Genomic DNA, 18,629 nt, shown 5'->3' with positions numbered 1-18,629 from the left:
ATGTAACCTAGTATAGGTAGAATGGGGAAAAAGTAGAATCAAAAAGAGGGGAAATTATATTGTAAAAAGCTTTCACAGTGTAGCAACCATGTATATTCAAGCTTTTTTGCATTGATTAAGATATTTACTATTAAGCAAATCAAATGTTGATGAATCCTTAAGTGCTACACAGATATTCAGAAATTATATACTCAGAAATGATATTGAATGCATGAATTGTTCAAGGCCGGACAACACAAGATGTATTCAAGACCAGTCAGGCAGATGGCCAACCAAGGACAATATGTCTGGAACATTCAGAACAGCGAGGCCCTGACCATATGACCATCAGAAAGGATGTCTTGTCTATATGCCTGGAAGGCTGATAAGCGGGAAGCAATAAAAACATATTCAAAGATGCTTTAATTGCTAATTATAATCTTATATGACATTTGATGTATTGCATGTTCCAAGATAAACATGGTATATTCTGATTGGCTAAAAATATTGGCACATATAGTTTCTTTGTTCATAAAGTATAAAATAAACCCCTAGGATGGGCCCTTGCAGATCAGTTTTGATCTGTTAAGGTTACACATAATTCTGTGTGGTCTTTTCATTTCCTGATCTCCAACCGGTAGCTAAATCCAGAATTCTGACTGATGGCTGAAGAGAGTTGATAGACCAGACCATGAGTGGTCATCAAACCCTAACACAGGTCTCCAGGAAAATGGCACCCATGCCATGATCCTTGTGTTTATTGTAATGTGCATGTGCAAATCTATGGGAAAATGGCAGCTGTGACATTTTCCCAATGAATTCTGCAGCACTGGCTCTGGATTCCAGACAGTAAAGTATAATGTATGGATGACATATATAAATACACCCATGATACCACATGGTATTGATTAATCTCATTATCATTTGTGCACCTTTGTGCCACACTCACCGTTTTGGGGATGGCCCCAGCAGGCAGGCAAGCAGAGTCTTGCAGAGGTATATTAGTAAGAGAGAATGAAAATATCCTGTTCTTTCTTCCATATGTTCCAAATTCCTTTATACATACATAGACCCCTGACCTGTGTAAGTAAAGAGAATGTGAAACAGAAAACTTTAATGCCCACTCTGAAATCCCTCTGCTTATAGAGAGTTCTAAAAACATAAAGTGAACATCAGCCACTTCTAGATAAGAAGAATGTTCACTTTAAAACATCTCCGAAGCCCAGGGGTAATGTATACAGTTATTTTGATTCACCCCAAAGGAACAAACAGACTGACCAGCTGAAGTCAGGAGGAACATGAAAGGGAATTTATCTTTTGATCTTATTAGTAAGATCAATATGGTTTATCTTTTCGCTCTTTCTTGTTTTTTTTGTAATTCTTAAAGAATGGAAAGATGCATGATATCTCTCTAGAGTATATATTTACTATAAAGGCATCTATCTGAAATGCTTTCGTAGCAACCTATAGCAGCCATTATTTGGCGAATGAATGCAAATTAAAATATATAATATACTGTACTGATCTGTCCTTTAAAAAAAAACAGATACAGTTAGGTGAATTAAGACACCTATGAAATTATTTCACTGCATAGATTCAGTAGGGGTGATTTAATAAAGTGCAAGACAGCAGCTGTACGGGCCATATGCAGTGGAGAGCCTTGATTTGTACAAGTGTCAGGGAAGGTTTGTCTGGGATGATAATGGCTGCATTTTCAGAGAAGCAGAATCTTGTACAGATGAGGGAAGGGGTTGGACAAAGTGAACACGTCTCTAGGTATGGAGTAGGGCTACATGTGCACCTCATATCCTGATCAAAAGAGGCCAGCCACAGGTACAGGAGTGAGAAACAGGACTGCAGGAGCTCCTCAGGTGACGTGGCCTAGCAGTGAGGTGTACTGAGCCCCACGCTCATGGTCCTGGGTTTGATTCCCAGGAAGAACGAATGATAATGTATTTATTTTTCATTAGATTTTATTTTATATTTAACATTCATACATTTAAGAAACTTGCATTCAATACAATTATGAACACAGGAAAAGATCAGTTTTCATTACAAACTTGCCAAGCCAGGAAAACACTGTAACATAGAATTTCTAAAGCAGATACGGCCACAGTCTCACACTCAATATAGGCATGCTGTATATCATTTTAATCAGCAGAAGCAGCTTGTGCATCCTATTTACATAGTGATGCATGCATATAAGATGCATTTACGGCAAAAACAAGACACCCAATGTTAGCAAAGCTACGCAAGACCTGACGGTTCACTCATGTCAGGCATCTCATGGCATGCCTTACAAATAAACATGCCTTTGTGCCTTATGGGTTCCCTTCCTCCAACCAAAGCCAGCATGAGCCATTCATTTACATAGTGTAAGGACCGTGTTGTGTTTGTCATTTACTAAGCAGTACACTCAATCCTTGAATTCAAAATTCTCACTGTGGGTGGGATTGGGGGTGGGAGAGGCTGCTTATTAAAGCCATTGGGAAGCCCAGGTAGAAGTACAGTAAACTCAGTCTTATAAAGATAACACTCTCGTAATTTGAAAAACCACACTTGTATTGTAAATCTGTGTAAAAATTAGCATCCACAGCTTTTTTCTAAATTTCCCAAAACAAGTTCTATCATGCTTCGTACATAGAAAGGAAAAAGGTGTGATTCCGCACCAGTCAGGTTCAAACAATATCGTATGGTACCAGAATTATATCGGTATAAAGGAATAATTCCTAATGATTATACCTGGTGGTGCACCCAGAGTCAGGGAGAACTTGGAAGTGATTCCATCTTCCTATCTGGGACCAGGGACACTAGGAGTATCACTCAGATCCTGTTAACCCCAACTGACCCAGGGACCTGGGCAGGGACCGGTATCTTTTTTGATTTATCAGACTATCACACCAATTGTATTAATAATAATACACGTAATACTCTGTAGAAAAAATATTACCTAATTGCACAGGGCATTCTAAATTGAAATCCCTATGAACTCGACAGGTTTCAGGGATACTGATATATCTCTCTGGATATATCCCTTCTTTTCAGTGGCTGTCCATCCGAATATTAACAGCCCTGCATTGTGATTCAATTGTTTGTGCCTGCATGTGGGAACAGTGGTGCAATTGTGCACCCATCACTGTCTGCGTGCTTCTGCAATAGATTTGTATTAAAGGTGGAAGGTCAGAATACTGAATATTTACACACGCCCCATGGAATAGTTTCCCGGAGGGTATATCTAAATATAAAATCCAACCCCATTGCCTGTGTAAAAACAGGGTTCAGGGACACCATTATTTTCTGGACATAACCTTCTCAGTGGCTGTTCATTATAATACAAACAGCCCTGCCATGTGATTCAATTGGTTTTGTGCCTGCACATAGGAACATTTGGTACAAGTGAGCACCTAACCTTGTCTGAATACCTCTGCAAGTGATCTGTATTGAAGGTAGCTTGTCAGAATATTGAATCTCTACACACTCCATGGAATATATTTTTTTCAGTCTAATACAGTATTCTGAACTGTTAGAGTGTGTTTCCAATATAAAATATGACGACAGTGCCTGCATAAAGACTTAGGCATATACCTGATTCAGTTCTACCTTTGATCCTGTGTAATCTATTATTTTCTTATATCTGCAGACTCTCATCTATGATCCACAGGTCAATCCAGTGCCTAACGTAGACAGCAGATCTGCAACTTGCTTCTTCTTCTCTTTAAATCTTTACTAGGTGCACTCTCATTGGTGAGTCGACCAATTTGTGTCTAATAATTACTACCATACCCCACTGACAGAGCCCGATCTCGTCCGATCTTGGAAGCAAAACGGTGGTGGGCTGGGTCAGTATCTGTGAGGGGGACCCCCAGAGAATACCTGGTGTTGTAATTTGTGACCCATCTCGACCGTAAACCAACAGCAGGATCACCACATTTTTCCTTTACCCTTTTTTTCCATTTGTTTTTTTCCCCCTCCTCCTTTTCCCTTTCCCTCTCCTCCCCTTCCTCCACCTTCCCCCGCAATCTCATCTTTGTTTCCATTGGCTATTTTTTCTCCATATCCAGGATAAATCCTTAAAGCCCGTTATATACAACCACGAGGTACTACAACAGACACCTCCCCATGCATATGTAATTTATTAAGACTCATATGTTTGACAATATCGGTCCGATCAACTATGACCCACTGAGGTCCTATTAAAACAAGCTTCGCTTGTGCTGGTTGGAGAGGACTTGGGTCTAGAACCTTAGTGTCTACATCTCCCTATAAGTCTATAAGGATAGACTAACCAGAACATTTCTAATTTTAACAAAAAAAAATGTTTTCATTGTGTAATCTTTATACCTATATAAGTGTTTTTCTGTTTCATTAATTAACTGTGGAGGAATATGAGAGTGTGGATTTATTTTAAAATGATTATTTAATAAAAGTTAAGCTTTAATAATTAGTCATATAACTACATAAATACAAGAGTGCACTCACATAAGAGTCTTCTGCAAGCCATTTTTTCTCCATGCTTCGTACATATACAGATGCTGACAGAACTTGTTTTGGGAAAAATTTAAAAAAGCTGTGGATGCTAATTTTAACACAGATATACAAGTGTATACAAAGGATTCATTATCGTAATTTCCAGGAAAACACTGTAACTGTTATAGTGTAACATAGAATTTTTTAAGCAGCCACAGTCTCACACTAAATATAGGCATGACATATATCATATGTAGGAAGTGTATATTCCAGCGCAAAAACCTTCTATGGTAACAGTGTTTAATAAAGTATTAATAAAGATTGTATAAACTGGTAGTAGATAAAAATGATTTTATTTGTCCAACAGATGACAATCATCTAATTGTTAAATACTGCATTGATTGGAAAGAGGGTAAAAAAGGGCAAGGGACAGATAAGGGGAGAGAGAAGAAGAAGAATGGAGAATGAGAGAGGAGGAGAACAAAAATTAAAAAATTTTTTTTTTTTAAAGTACTGGTTATTGATGAAATAGAGTCACTTGTCCAAATAGGGTTGGTGATCAATATTGCATTTTGTACCTTGTCTCAGTCGATGGAAGGGGTGTTTTGCCGGCAAAACTGGTTGTCCAAAGTCCTGGGACTTCCAAGCTCCTCACACCTATTTGGACAAGTGACTCTATTTTGTATGAGAAACTGTCAGTACCAAGATACACCCTATTGTGATTACAATGCATATATGTTTTCACAAACTTTTTTCTGATGGACAATTTTTACTAGCATCCAAGAGGACCCTCAATTTTTATAAATTCGTTCATCAATAACCAATACTATTTTTAAAAATAATTTTTACATTTTTTTTCTCCTCCTCTCTCATTCTCCATTCTTCTTCTTCTCTCTCCCCTTATCTGTCCCTTCCCCTTTTTTTCCCCTCTTTCCCATCAATGCAGTATTTAACAATTAGATGATAGTCATCTGTTGGAAACAAATAAAATCATTTTTATCTACTACCAGTTTATACAATCTTTATTAATACTTTATTAAACACTGTTACCATAGAAGGTTTTTGCGCTGGAATATACACTTCCTACAAATAACTATTTCCTCAGGGGACTGGGGATTTCCCCTATTCCATAAGCAGCATACCCTATACGGTTATATTACTTGTTTTTCTAGTTTGCGCAGCCACTGTTTTACATCTATGCCATATATCATGTTAATCAGCAGAAGCAGTTTGTGCATCCTGTTCACATAGCGATCCAAAAAAGACACCTGACATTAACAGAGCTACCCGGGAACTGATGACTCATTCACGCCAGGCAACTCACGGAATGCCTTACAAATGAACATGTCTGTTTAACATACAGTACTGTACTGGACTGGACTGTACAGTAAAGTAGTTCTTGCGCTATAGTGTTTTTCAATAGAGACCTCACACATGCGCAATGGTCATTCTTGCACTATAGTATTTTATTGAACAACTCAAGCATGAGTAATGGTGATTTTCACATCTGGTGGATGATCACTGGTATTACACTCACCAGTTTCGCCATACGCCACGTTAAGCTCTATGCCCACCCTGCGGCAAAACATGCAGCCTTGTGAATAGGCTCACTATGACTCTGTGATTAGGACAAACATCATAGACAGTATAGGTGAGTGAGGCTCGATCTGTATGTATACTTATTTATTATTTCACTACAAACTAAAGTGGCTAAACTACTGTAACTGACCACCTGTTATATAAGGATGAAATATTTTCAAGCAAAACCTTTTATTATAACCTACATTATAGCCATATTTAGTCCCAGTTTTAACTAAGGGGCAGATGTATAAAGCCTGGAGAAGTGATAAAGCAGTGATAAAGAAGTGATAAGTTGAAGGTGATAACGCACCAGCCAATCAGCTCCGAACTGTCATTTTTCAAACCCATAATGATTTGCTGGTGCTTTATCACCTTCCACTTATCACTGCTTTATCACTTCTCCAGGATTAATACATCTGCCCCTATATGACAAGCAACACATTTAAGGAAGTGATAAGTCATATTAAGACTCATAAGTGTACAGGATTTCCAATTATTACCTCATGCTCAATGTCAAGTTACCTATTCTTTGGGGGTTTAAGGCCGAATTCAATTAGTCCCAAAAAGCCGTTTTTCACAGTAAAAAATGTGAATACACCGCAAATCGTGAAAAGTGCTTATTTAGTTGTCCACAGATGGGAGTAATCTTTTTTGAGGGAACTTTTTTCAAAGAGGTGTAAAATGACCCCTATATATACATATACCCATTTTTATGTATTGCCAATACAATTTGAGGACTTATATTAATCAAAACACTTGCGTTCTATCATTTTTTTCACTTAAAAAAAGGCATATAACAGCCGTTTGACCTAATTTAAGTACCCAAAAATACTATTATAACCAATTATAAACTTATATACTGTTATCTGATGTTAGTTTAGCTTTTTTTGGGGGGTATAGGGAGATTTACCCATTTTTCACTTTTCACTGCCGGCAACAATTTTTGTGAATTTGTAATTGAATAGGCGTATCACGGCAGACACGAAAACCCCATTTTTGCAGCAAGTAGCTGCAAAAGCAGCAAAAATGCCAATTGCGGTAAACTACCGCGTTTTCGCATGTAATTGAATTCGGCCCATAGTCTTCAGCTGTGACAGGTTGTTAATTTGAAATTTCACATGAGCCCAGGCTTTCAACAATAGTTAAAATAAAAATAACCAACAAGTTGGAAATTGGGCGCTCACACCGGGCTGGTTCACCAATCAGCAGCTGCCAGAAAATAGGATAGTCACTCCTACAATTAAACGTAAACCATAGAGAGAAAAGGCAGTGCTAATAAATAAATAAATATGAATGGATTGTCTGTAAGGTGTACACAATTTAATAAGTATAAATCACACACATGGTATTTTAAAACTTTAAAAGAAAACTGAATAAATAACCCCAAAGTTTATCTGTGCAAATTTTGCCAATATGGGTTGGACCACTTGAGATTGTGAACGGACAGTTCTTACTCCTATGGAGCTGAAGGCTCAGTCCCATGTACCATGAATCCGACTGTAACATCCGCTGGAGGGTACTCCCAATTAGAAAATGATGATCAGGATCCTCACCAGAGCTGCGGTTGTCTTACTTGCTTCAGTCTGTAATCTGCACGTCACTAGGAGAAGTCCATAAGATAAGTCCAGTCCAGAAAGATGCCTGGCATGCACAGTGGGGGAATAAATCTGTAAACTGAGTTGTAGAGAAGCCCACCGACGCGTTTCGCTGCCAAGCTGTGCAGGTTTTTCAAGGTAATTCTTGGGCTCAACAAACAGTGTATTTATACCATACTGATTATAAGATCAGTGACACCTGACAAATCAATCCATTAAGATAAGAACGACTCAAAATCATGTACTTTCCAATTTTATTACTCAGATGAAGACAGACCTAACATTTTCTAATTAATCCTATAGTATCTATATTTAAAAATCCATAATCTTAAACTTTAAAATCACTTCCGGATGGTGGGGTGCAAGTGCGGTCACGTGACTTCCGGCATGTGATGTCAACGCCAGACTTTGACACGCATCCTGCGCCCCAACCTCAGGAAGTTGTAGGAAGCGTCTTAGAATAACCAAGCGCGGTCAAGTGCCCTCCGGCTCACAACATCATTTCCAGACTTTGATACGCATTTTGCGTCTCAGTGCATCGAAAATACCGGAAGTATCTCGAACCTGGTCCACAAACGAATCACAGCCCACAATAAAATGATCATTTTATTCATCTGAGTTCCCAGTTTAGTACATGCATTTATCTCCATCATGGCTTTCATATAATAAAAGCATCCGCTATCAAATGAATTATGTGTTATATAAATTAACAATATCCTATATATCCCAGTGAAGCGCGGGTGCAGTATGGTAGCCCCCAATAAAAGGCATCAAATCTTTGAATGGCATCACTTATACAGCATTACCACTGGACATATACGGCAGTATCACTGGACTTATACGGTAGTATCACTGGACTTATGTGTCAGTACCACTGGACATATACGGCAGTATCACTAGACTTATACGGCAGTACCACTGGACCAGATTTATATGGCAATATCACTGGACTTATACGGCAGTACCACTGGACATATATGGCAGAATCAATGGACTTATGCGGTTGTATAACTGGACTGGATTTTTATGGCTGTACCACTGGACTTATATCGCAGTACCACTGGACTTATACGGCAGTACCACTGGACTGGATTTAAACGGCAGTATCACTGGACTTATACAGCAGTACCACTGGACATATATGGCAGAATCAATGGACTTATGCGGTTGTATAACTGGACTGGATTTTTATGGCTGTACCACTGGACTTATATCGCAGTACCACTGGACTTATACGGCAGTAACCCTGGACTGAATTTATACGGCAGTACCACTGGACTTATACAGCAGTACCACTGGACTTAAACGGAGTATCTCTGGACTTATACGGCAGTACCACATGACATATACAGCAGTATCACTGGACTTATACAGCAGTATCACTGGACTTATACGGCAGTACCACTGGACTTATACAGCAGCACAGGGACACCACCACTGGACTGATACAGGACAACACAGCACCACTGCAATGGACTGGACTTATACAGCAGCACTGGACATATGGCAGCAGAGGACACCACCACTGTGACTGGACTGATGCAGCACAAGACACCACCACTGGACTGATGCGATACAACACAGCACCACTGGACTGGACTTATACAGCAGCACTGGACATATGGCAGCAGAGGACACCACCACTGTGACTGGACTGATGCAGCACAAGACACCACCACTGGACTGATGCAGCACAAGACAGCACTGTAATGACACACATAAGACAGAGCAGGTGGCCACACCACTTTCCCGCACAGACAGGCACTGAGGAGAGAGACACGTCCTCTCGCTACACTCTCCAGGACTGAAGTGAAAATGGCGGCAACGCTCCGCTCCTTATATGGAATCCAAAACCCGCTAGAATCCGACAGCGGGATGATGACGTTTTGCCTCGTTCTGATTTCCGAGTCTGGTGGGAAGTCCCGAGCCGGACTCGGATCCGGGCTCAGGACGTGATGTTCGGTTGGGTTCGGTTCTCAGAGAACCGAACCCGCTTATCTCTACTTATATCATATATAATATGAACAAAGCAGCTCAATAAATTATTTCATGATGTCAGTGTACCCAAAGTCCCCTTTCATGTAACCTTGATTCCCCCTTAAAACCTAAAGGGTCATCTCCAAGTATTAAAATATTCACACTGCGGTGCTTTCATCCAAGCCTATACTATCCTTCTTCTCAGAAGCAGACTTGGGGAATACCCCTTATAGACTCTATTTACCCCTTAGTGCAGTGGTTCTCAAACCTTTTTATTATTCACGGTGCCCCAGAGTATCAGAATTCTTTTCACGGCACCCCAAGGCCAAAAGATTCTTTTTGAGAAATTTACAAATAAATATTACATTTACTAAATTGGGTTTATAATTATATGTCATCCTTAGGTTTAATTGTTTGGTGAGGGACAAGATTTGCTTCTGTTTGTCCACATATTTTATGATTGACAGCAACCAGCACTGGTTTTGCCTATTACATTGACCATAAATAATTTGAATTGGTCCTGGAACACCAACCCAGGGCCAGGGCACCAACCCAGGACACCCCTGCAGGTGTCCTGAGGCACCCCAGGGTGCCACGGCACACAGTTTTGAGAACCACTGCCTTAGTGGTAATATCATTAAAATCTACTTTAATCAATGTGTTCGATGACATAGATGAACACAAATAGTAAAAGATAATAAATAACACCACAATACATATACTCAATAAAATTAGATCTGAAGAATATGTATTTATAATTTCCAGAACACTTCAGAGTCTCTACAGGAAATCCAGAAACAAATTATTCATAAAACATTTGCAATAAACATTAGCATTAGTGATCTCTGTTATCCAATTACACTAACAATAAATTGTTTTACAAATGTTGCTATTACGCTGCCTGTACTGTAACCCTAAGCAGAATTGTACTATTTGTGTCCACCTTACTCCCATCCTACTCCTGGTGACCCATACTCAAAATAAGTTATATACATCACATCTATTTAATATTACAATTAGATAATTAAATATCCTTAAAGCTTAATATGAGAAATGTTGTGGCCAAGATATTGTTGGCATAATTTTATTTAGTCCTAAAACCCGGGTTTTATTGTGTCGCTCTGGATGAGTTTCATTGTAGTAGATTATAGATCAATTAACGGAGGAATCAGACAAATGTACATACAGTAAAAAGGGCAGACTCATGGTAAGATACAAATACACAATTGGCTGAAGATCACAGGATAGGAGGCTGGAGTAATATACAGGGAACAAGTAACAGATTAGACCGGAACACAGGGGTTTAAGGTTAGGACAGGGTCAGGACCTCCGTGAAGGCAGAAGAAACACTGTCAGGTGGAATATGAGCACAGTGCAGTTGGTAAATATCGTATAGGCTGAATACTAGGTAAACATTGGGGAAGCAAACAAGGGGTTAACAAACACTGGAAAAGGACAAGGGTACAGGCAAGGCCGAGCTAGACTTCTGACAGGCAGAGAGTCCGGCAGATGGGCAGAGTATCCACAGGACTGACACAAGGACACGGACCAGCAGCTTGCACCACAGCATAAACTATAACTGGCAGGAAGGAGTTGGCCAGGCTGCCTTATAACACTGAGATCCGCCAATCAGTACAGCCAGCCTGATTAATAAGTATAAGCAGCTGCAGCAATGCATCAACATTAAAGGTCACTACTCAGTCAATAGCAGCTCCATTAGTCCCTGTTGCTGCTATAGGGCCTATGTGGTAGAGACCACTAAATATGTCTCTTTGTGAGAAATATACTTCAACTCTTTACCATGAACCACTTCTATATGTATACAGAGGTGACAGTGTCCACTTATTTATGAATAAGTGGCTCTTTTAGGTCCCAGATAGTTTTAGTAAGAGAGTTCGAAGAACTGCAGGGAAATCACTTAACAGGGAGCTGCTACCCTTTACTGTTTAAGTAGTTATGGCAACCACTAATATTTTGACTGATGCTAATACATACACAGGGCTGTGCCCTAAGCCAGTGGTTCTCAAACTCTGGGGGTGCCTCGGGACACTTGCAGGGGTGCCTTGGATTGGGTTCCGGTATGAATGGTCGACCATGTTATGGTCGACAGTCATTAGGTCGATCACTATTGGTCGACATTGACATGGTCGACATGGACACATGGTCGATACATGAAAATGGTCGACACATGAAAGGTCGACACATGGAAAGGTCGACATGAGTTTTTTAACTTTTTTTTTGTGTCGTTTTTTGCGTAAAGTGACTGGGAACCCCAATTAGTGGACCGCGTCCCCTCGTATGGCTCGCTTCGCTTGCCATGCTTCGGGCATGGTGCCTTCACTCCGCTACCGCTTCGCTCGGCACACTTTACCGTTCCAATCGTAGTCCATGTGGATCATAAAGTATGGAAAAGTTCCCCAAAAGAAAAAAAAGTTAAAAAACTCATGTCGACCTTTTCATGTGTCGACCTTTCATGTGTCGACCATTTTCATATGTCGACCATGTGTCCATGTCGACCATGTCAATGTCGACCAATAGTGGTCGACCTAATGACTGTCGACCATAACATGGTCGACCATGTGAACGGATACCCTTGGATTGGTGGTCCAGGACCAATTCAAATTATTTATGGTCAATGTAATAGGCAAAACTAGTGCTTGTGGCTATCAGACATAAAATATGTGGCCAAACAGAAGCAAATATTGTCCCTCACCACACAACTGACCCTAAGGGTGACATATAAATACAATTTACTTAATTTAATATTTCTTTTTAAATTTCTCATTAAGCAGCTTTTGGCCTAGGGATGCCGTGAAAAAAATTCTGGTACTTTAAGGCACTGTGGTTCAAAAAAGTTTGTGAACCACTGCCCTAAGCTGTGAATCTGTGTGGGAGATGGGTATGGGTCATTAGGTCGACCACACTTAGGTCGACAGTCATTAGGTCGACCACTATTGGTCGAAATGCATTAGGTCAACATGGCCACTAGGTCAACATGAACAAGGTCGGCATGGGAAAAGGTCAACATGAGTTTTTTTACTTTTTTCGGTGTCGTTTTCTTAGTAAAGTGACGGGGAACCCCAATTAGTGCGCCGTCTCCCGTCTCTTCACTCGCCATGCTTCGGGCAAGGTGCCTCACTCCTCTACCGCTGTGCTCGGCACAGGTTACTATTCCCAATCATAGTTCACGCTGTTGTAAAGTATGAAAAAGTTCAACAAATTGAAAAAAAATGTGAAAAACTCATGTCAACCTTTTTCCATGGTGACCTTGTTCATGTCGACCTAATGACTATGTTGACCTATTGGCCCATGTCAACCAAATGCATGTCGACCAATAGTGGTCGACCTAATGACTGTCGACCTAAGTGTGGTCAACCTAATGACCGTATCCCTGGGAGATTGATGCGGCTTTCACCAACTTTTCCTGCAGCTTCTGTTATTTAGGACCCTGGACAGTGGTTAGTCTGGACACACCACCAACAGTCTCTGCCCGCTATTGACTGTCCAGCCTCTCAGATTGCTCACAGGTGATGTCTCACATCATCTTCCCTCCAGTGTGCCTCTCTGCTGGGTCTGGAAGGCAGCTGCATTGCCTTTTACCACTCAGGCTTTTCGGCTGCCGACCTCTGCTGTCAAATGCCACACCTCCGCTGACAGGCACACCTCCACTCCTTGATGTGTCAGGATGCGCTCCAAGATCTGCTCTAACAGTCATCACTCTCCTCCACCCCGTTCTCACAGTGGTACTGTTTTTATATTCCCCTCATTCCGCTTTAGCCCTCCCTCTCCATACTGTACCTTTCGCCAATTCAATGTATTACATGCAATTTTACCCTAAGCGCCCAACATCCAGTCTACCTATTAGGAGGGTTATTATCTTGTTAATAACATACAGTACCTCTATGCCCTGAATACTTATGAATGGGGGCTACATCAGCATGGAACTCCAGGGCCATTCGTAGCAATGGTTGGCAGAAATGCTTACATCAGGAGTGCTCTATAAGTGCACAACAAGCGCCTGAGTCTGACATATATGTAGCTACTGTACAGTCATAGTTCACTGATACTGTGTATGCGCAAAGGGATTCGTCAACTGTGCATGCACCGAATCGCACTTACACTGACTGATGGGGATCACTAATGGAAACAGATTGACCTGTCTGTTGACGGACCACATTTTCTGTGAAATTAGTGTTTCTGGACAGTAATTGGGTGACGTTCTCAAGGAACAGTCATGTGAGTGTTATAAGCTGGTAATTCAACTTTCGTGTGTGATCATAGCATTTGGACAGGGATGGGAAGTGTGTTTCTGATGGATCTTTACACCTACCGTGGGCTGGTCAAGTCCATATACAGTACTAGTAATGGCTGCGTCTGCTGATGGATACTCATTAGGTGGGTGGGCGTCCACTTACAATCACACAGGTTTTCTGCATGCTTAGCGGATTCTCACAGTTGCATACGAAAGTAGGTAGAATACCATGGGCATATGGAAAAGTGATTGCTCATGTGTCCGACCCGGATTCAGGCTACAAGTAAGCAACTGCAGATCACTGGACTGCAAATCTAAATTGATGGCACAAAGAGTCAATGTCTGCAAAACCGCCTAATAAGTCTGCAAGTGCTGCGTGTAAACTGCTCACTATACCTAATAATCCAAGCCGGAGAGTACAGTGGTGCATGTGACACAGGCAGTGAACAGCTAGGTATGCAGTTAAGTTGCTGGCAGTCGGGATCCCTGCAGTCAGGATACTGACGCCCGGTTCCCAACCGCTGACAATGCCGACAGCCAGAATCCCGGCTAACGGGGTCTTTTCCTACTCGTGGGTGTCCACGACACCTATAGAGTGGGAATAGATCCTGTGGTGATTGCAACGAGCCACCTAGCCTGCAGCGTGGCAAACACAGCATGGCGAGCACAGCAAGCCCGCAAGGGGACTCATAGTGGTCACTCCGTTGCTGGCATTCTATCAGGTGGTATGCCGCTTTCGGGATGCTGACAGCCGGCATCCTGCCCGCCGGGATTACATATGTATTCCACAATTTAAGCATACAGGTTATTATTTGTATAAACTGTTTATATGAAAATAAAAATAATGTGGGGCGTGGCCTAACTACCACAGGAGACAGACGTGCAACTCAAGAGCTCCTGTATATTAAACATCCAAAAAGCCCTTTATTAATGCACCTGAGTCTCCCACCTGCATCCCTTTACTATCCCCACTGCGCCTCAGCTGACTGGGACTATCTGGGGGGGCGCCGCGGAATCGGGGAGTGCTTTTCAGCGCTCCTGCGGGTTGCGGCCCTCTCCCCGGACTAAAGCCGGGGCCTAGATTAGACACGGGTCCCGTCCTGACCGCCCGGAGCCGCGCCAGCACTCGGATCCACCTCTCACTATATACAGGATCCGTGAGGGGAATAACGGGACCTCACCTCCGTCCAGCAGCCCTTGTCAGCGCCCGGCGCTCGGAGCTCCGTACAGCGGGGAGCAGCAACAGCGCGAGTGCGGCCGCCATCTTGCCGTGGCCTGATCGGAGGACGGAGACGGGAGACCCAGATCCCCGCCAGCGGCTCACAGCACTTCAACCCGGCGCTCCCTCCTTAGTGACTGTGATTGCCGCTCATCGGGATACCCGCTGCGGATCACAGGTAGGGCGGGACAGGGGCTGGCTGCTCATACCAGACCTAGGGGAGCTTACATGTGCTGGTATCCAGATTACAGCACTCAGCCACACTGCAACTCTCCCCCATAATAAAGCACGCCAGCGACTCCTGTTTCCCCCCCCCCCCTTTTTTCTGAACCCCTTACGCCCGGTCTATTGCGGTGGAGGCGCAGGGGGTAAAGAATACCCTCCTCACCAGCCCACTATCTTACGGCAGCAGGGTTACCTGGGGGAGACGTGGCTGGTCCTTGTGCAGAGCCCCCCCGCCGCTGCAGCGGCCCGCTGACTGGCTCGCTACTGCCGCTGGCCTGTTGTCAACATAGACCCCGAGGCACTGAAAGGCCTCACTCCTTTACACAGTGAAGCTCTACTGATAACGGCCCGAGTTCTCCGAAGCGCCTCATGGCGCCCATGATGTCGGCTCTACCCTAGCCTATCCTGCGGTCAGCTAGCGCATGAGGGTCAGCTAATGCTCTAGCCCAGGTCTCACATAATCATTCTCCGCCTACTTCTGAGCTCCCCTCCGCGAATTTGATACCTTGGATACCTACTCCCCCGCTCTATCATGTCGCAAAAAAATCGGAAATCAAATGCTGCTAATAAACCCAGCATCCTACGAGCATGGGAGAAAGCGGGAGCTACTTCTCGTAACTCATCAACTGCGGAACACATATCCGATTCGGAGGATGCTTCATCACCAAGGGCTCCCCTTACCACCCAAGATGTCGTCTCTATTGTGACTAAAACTATTCAAACCGAAATGAGGTCGGCGCTGGCGGAATTCAGAAAAGATCTGACCGATCTGGGCACCCGTACGGATTCGTTGGAACGTAAGGTGGACGAAGTATGTCAGTACCAGGCCGTGCTTGAACAGGAGATAATTGACCTCCGCGCTGATGTAGACGTGCATGAAGACCACCTAGAGGATTTGGACAACCGGAACAGGAGAAATAATATCAGAATCCGTAACATCGCTGAGAGCGTTGCCTTGGATGCCCTCCCGGGTTTTTTGGAAGGCCTGTTTCTGAATTTACTCCCCGGTACTCCGAAAGACCTGTTCCTTCTGGATAGAGCGCACAGAGCGCTCCGCCCTCGGCCTCCACCGTCCCAACCACCCCGAGACGTCATCCTCCGATTCCACTATTATAAATCTAAGGAAAAAGTGATCTCGGCCGCGCGGGAACTCCAATCTGTGGATTATTTAGGCACCCAACTTCAAATTTATCAAGACCTGGCTCCTTCTACGCTCAAGAAACGCCGAGACCTTGCGGAGATTACTAGAGTCCTCCGTACTAACTCTATTAAATACAAATGGGGATTCCCTTTCCAACTCCACGTGACCAAGGATGGGTCCCATCACTCCATTAGAACCCCTTCTCAGGGCTACGACCTCCTCAAGACTCTTGGCATTTTTGATACTCTACCTAGCGATCTCAGAAATCAACTTACTTCCACATCTTCACCTAGACCTGTGGCACCGACTCCAGTTTGGTCTACGAAATAACGTGACACTTTGATGATTGCAGACACGTAACTGTGTTTTGCGGATTGCTGGACACTTGCCCCCCCCCCCTTTCCTTTTATATTTTACCTTACTCACATTACTCATATTACTGTACGGACTGTTAGATCTATGGGACATACGGGTATTGGTCGTGCCTAGACTCAGGGGAAATAAAAATGTGATGACTGTGCCTTGAATTGGTAAGGCTAATATTGATTTCAGTAGCATGGGCCTGGCGCAGACTTTATATCCGTACCTATTACCACCCCTAAGTTACCTCCCGTTATCACCTATTATTATTACATTTTATTTATAAGGCGCCACATGTGTTTCGCAGCGCCGTACAAAGGACAGTACAGGGGACAAAACATTGCATTACAGTAAATAAATAACAGAAATAGAGTACAGGTAACAGAGCACCACACATTCTCAGGACATAATACAGCTAAGATGTAAGTATTGATGGAGTGCTCATAGTACTACTAGAGGCTGGTGGTTATAGATGGAGATGAGCCTTTACCAGCAGGATAAAGATGGTCGTTGAGTAGGGGAGGGCTGTGAGTGAAATATGCTGAGACGAGGGCTTAGATAACAAGAGGAAAGAGGGCCCTGCTCTGAAGAGCTAACAATCTATTGGGGAGGGGCAACAGACAGATGACAAGAGGTGCAGGCAAGTGGAAGGTAGCCTGATGGCAGTATGCAAGCAAAGCGGAGATGTTCACGGCATGAGGCAGGGGGGGTGGAGGGTTATTCACTAAAAGTTATTATGTGACCCTGTTTGCTCTCCCAGGGGGAAAAGAAAAGAAAAGGGAATAACCTCCCCCCCCCCCTTCCTTTTTTTTTTTTCCCTCCCCTCCTTTCCTCCCCCCCCCCCCGCTCCTCAATTAGATGATGCCGCTGTAGTCATTTAGTTATGTGTTTGCCTAGATAAGACGTGAAGTCAATTTGCTCTCTTTTAGCTCATGACCTGTTTATCTCTACACCCTCGCGCTTGACCGCGGGATGTCCTAGTTAGTGTTGTTCACGTTCTGGTTCTCTAATTATTAATCTCTTATATTATCGTTACCCCCACATTGAAAGGGCTGCCTTTACGGCACTACCCCTTCCTCTTACAGGCCCTGCCCGCTCATAGACATGGGCCTGTACTTAGAGTTTCTTTTTGCTCTTCTTCTCATCTTTTCTTTACTGTCCCTCTCTTTGCCCTGCAGTTGGCCACATCAATGGTTGCTCACTATATTCCGCATGGGTGATTATTACCCACCATGACTCTGAAATTGCTCTCTATGAATGTCAATGGCCTCAACTCCCCGACAAAGCGTTCCATGGCGTTCCACTTTTTTGCTAGACACAAACCAGATATAGTCTTTCTCCAAGAGACACACTTTAAGTCCCCCCATCCTTCCTTAAACAGTAAAAAATATCCCCACACTTTTCACTCTACTATGTCAGCCAAACGCAGGGGAACTGCTATACTACTTCACAAAGATCTTCCTATAGTCATAAATGACTCTTATCACGACGATAAGGGTAGATTTGTAATACTCTCGGGCACCCTCAATCAGCAATCTATCACTCTGGCGTCCATATATGCCCCAAGCATGCAGCAGGGTTCCTTTTTTGGGACCTTCTCCGACCAGCTCGCTAAATTCCCGAACTCCAAAATTATAATTGCAGGGGATTGTAACGTAACTCTTGACCCTCAATTTGATAGGTCTCGTCCCGTTATAGGGACATCCTCTCACATGAGATTGTCTAAGCTTCTGCGAAACTGTATCTCCTCTCACAACTTGTATGATTGCTGGAGGACTTTGTATCCCTCTGCCAGAGGCTTCACACACTACTCACCCCCACACGATCTCTACA

General features: G+C 43.0%; 1 long non-coding RNA gene and 1 pseudogene across 1 annotated transcript in view; one reads left to right on the top strand and one right to left on the bottom strand.

The window, feature by feature from the left end:
* Nucleotides 1-934: 934 nt before the first annotated feature.
* The window catches only part of LOC134980048 (uncharacterized), a 41,056-nt gene continuing 23,361 nt past the window's right edge, over nucleotides 935-18,629 (bottom strand). The window contains exon 3 of the long non-coding RNA XR_010190320.1: nucleotides 935-1,058. This is a non-coding gene — a long non-coding RNA (uncharacterized LOC134980048). The remainder of the gene's footprint in view (nucleotides 1,059-18,629) is intronic.
* On the top strand, nucleotides 3,749-3,867 carry LOC134981793 (5S ribosomal RNA; annotated as a pseudogene).

Source organism: Pseudophryne corroboree, chromosome 12 (assembly GCF_028390025.1).
Source record: "Pseudophryne corroboree isolate aPseCor3 chromosome 12, aPseCor3.hap2, whole genome shotgun sequence".
Classification (NCBI taxonomy): Eukaryota; Metazoa; Chordata; class Amphibia; order Anura; family Myobatrachidae; genus Pseudophryne; species Pseudophryne corroboree.
Note: the sequence above shows the minus strand (reverse complement) of the source record. Positions and strands in the feature narration are given on the sequence as shown.